The sequence below is a fragment of the Myotis davidii genome, unplaced genomic scaffold, assembly GCF_000327345.1.
Source record: "Myotis davidii unplaced genomic scaffold, ASM32734v1 scaffold234, whole genome shotgun sequence".
NCBI classification, from domain to species: domain Eukaryota; kingdom Metazoa; phylum Chordata; class Mammalia; order Chiroptera; family Vespertilionidae; genus Myotis; species Myotis davidii.
The window spans coordinates 40,410-43,380 of NW_006285617.1; the positions used below are offsets into that span (position 1 = coordinate 40,410).

At 39.0% G+C, this 2,971-nt stretch overlaps 1 protein-coding gene across 1 annotated transcript in view; it reads right to left on the reverse strand.

Annotated features, from left to right (window-relative positions):
- Positions 1-2,971, reverse strand: part of LOC102770344 (UDP-glucuronosyltransferase 2B17) — a 53,390-nt gene that overhangs the window by 24,057 nt on the left and 26,362 nt on the right. The window lies entirely within an intron of this gene.

Genomic DNA, 2,971 nt, shown 5'->3' on the forward strand with positions numbered 1-2,971 from the left:
ACACACACAATACACACACACACATACACACACACACACACCAACATCCGTTCCACTCTGAATTTGAAGGTGGCAAGTGGTTTACGTTAAAACATATTCTACATCATTTTCCCTATGTGAAATAGCAAATAATTTGCTTGGATAAGAGTCTTATGACTAGTACAGAGTGTTCAGAATTCCAGAGAAAAAACATAATCCTTTATGGAATAATTGGAAACAACTGTAGTAAAACAGATAACATATGAGGTGAGATGAAAGCCTTGGTAGGATCTAGGCAGAGTGTGGCCAAAGGACAGATTTCACAATGAGTAGAGAAATGAGAAACATTCCAGTGTGCATGGGTCACAGAGAAAGTTGTGGGAAGTAGGTTATTGAAGAAAGTTAGATTGAAATATGAGAGAATAGGTAATGTAGAATGGTTTCAATTTTAATTTATAGGCAAATGTTATTTACCCAAATTTTAAAGAAGCAAAATCAGAAGATCAAATTTTTCCTTTAACAAATAATTCTGGCAACTAAACATAGAATACATACAAAAGCAAGAATTTAAAATAAAAGAAACTGATTAAAAATGTGTATTGATAAATTAAACATGAGACTATTATAGCCTGAAACATGGATTAAAAATAGTAAATATGAGTTATATATATAAACGCCTAAGCAACCAAATGACCAGTCAACTGGTCTCTATGACATGCATTGACCACCAGCGGACAGACGCTCAATGTACAGGATTGGGCTCCTTCCTGTCTCAATTGGACCTGTGGGGATCAGGCCAAAAATGGCTATCTGATATCCTCCGAGGGGTTCCAGATTGCCAGAGGATGTAGGCAGGCTGAGGGACCCCACTGGTGCACAAATCTGTGCACTGGGGCTCTAGTCCTATATAATAAAAGCCTAATGTGCTAAGTGTCCACTCATCTGGTCATCTGTTCAGCCAATCAAAGTGTAATATGCTAATGATATGGTAAGGCTGCTCATGCACTGACTCCCAGACGGCAGATAGTTGACCGGTCATCCATCGCTATGATGTGTACTGACCACCAGGAGGCAGATGCTCCAACTGGTAAATTAGCTTGCTGCTGGGATCTGCCCCATTCAGACTGAATGAAACAGGCCGGACATGCCCTGGAGCCCTCCTGTGGACCCTCCCCAGCGGGCGAACCTCCTGTGTCCCTCCCCGGCCCCGATCGTGCACTGGTGGGGTCCCTCAGCCTTGCTTGCACCCTCTCGCAATCCTGGACCCCTCAGGGGATGTTGGAGAGCCGGTTTTGGACCGATCCCTCAGGCCAGGCCAAGGGACACCACTGGTGCATGAATTCATGCACTGGACCTCTATTATACATATAAAGTATGTTTTATACTGAATAGAAATATGAGGTTGATATTATAACTATAAGAGTAGATTTCTTCACATCTTTAATGTGTAGTTTTCCATTATTTGTTGCTGGAATTCTCACAACAGCCTCCTCTTAGTCTGTCTTTCCACTCTTGTCCCTATGCAATTCAATCCAGAGATTACATCTTGAGGGCTTTGTGAAAAGGAAAATCTGATCATATATCTGCTCTTTTACTCCCTTTTCCCCTTTTCATTGGCTCCTCTATACTTTCATAAGATGCTTCAGTATTCCTATAATTACTTATCTCTAATTTACTTCTCCAGCATCATCTGCCTCTTTATTCAGCCTCTTCCTGATACACTAAACTTGGACTTCTTGGGAATTGTCATTATTATTTTTCTGGCATTACCTTTTGTGTCTTCCTTTATTCCCACTCCTTCTGCTATTAGTACACAGCATTCAGGTCCCACTTAATTATCAATGATATGAAATATTTTCTATAATACCTGCGGGATATTGTTTAGCATTGTGATCTTCCCTATTATACTACTCTTCACACAATTTTTATTACTTATATTCTACCTTTCCAAGTAGAATGTCAGGCATTTATGCATAGAAATTGTGTTTTCACCATTTCTCTCTTATCCAGCACTTATCTCTGGACTATGCTAGTCACTCTAAGAATGTTCTTTGAATGAATGATTGACACTTTCTTATATATTCAACAGTAAAGAACTTAATTTAACTGACCCTATTTCCAAAGTCTCCTAAGTATAATTATTTATTTGGTAATGATAATGACATTCAGATTCTTGAAATAGTATAAAATGTATGATTTTCTAATTGTCACTTGACCCAGATTCCCACATCTCTCACCATGTGGTCAGAAATTCGGAATGAAGAACACAGAATCATTGCTAATGAAAGTGCAAAATAATCAAAGTAGAAAAAACATGAATAGTTTTACCTTAGGCAGAGGCTTAGCAGGTTTACAGTGGAGGCCTCCAACAAATTCAAAATGTGGCAAGGGTGGGCGAGGGAATTCAAAATCCTAATAGGTTCAAATAAACCATATTTATGCTTTTCATTAACTCGGATAATGTAGTGGGTCTTCCAGAAGGGGAAAAAGCAAAAAGAGAAAAAAACACATGAAACCATAAAAATTTTAGAAGAACATATAGGCAGCAAAATATCAGACAAGTCATAGCAATATCTTTGCCAATACAGCTCCTATGGCAATGAAAACTAAGAAGAAAACAAACACAATAAAAAGCTTCTGCACAGCAAAAGAAATCATCAACAAAACAACAAGAAAGCCCACTGCATGGAAGAACATATTTGCCAATGTTATATCCTATAAGGGCCAATCTCCAAAATTTATATGGAACTCATATATGTTAACAAAAGGAAGATAAACAATCTAAACTAATAAAAGAGAAAAATGGTAATTGGCGTACGACCGATACTCTTTTCATTGGCTAATCAGAGAGATATGCAAATCAGCGAGATATCCAAAAAAGATGGCAGCTAATTTGCATATTGCAGGCAGGATGGTACAGTGCCATCCGAGAGCGGGTTGGGGGCGTGAGTGCTGGTGGTCTCCTGGGACCCGATCCTGCTGGCAGACCCGG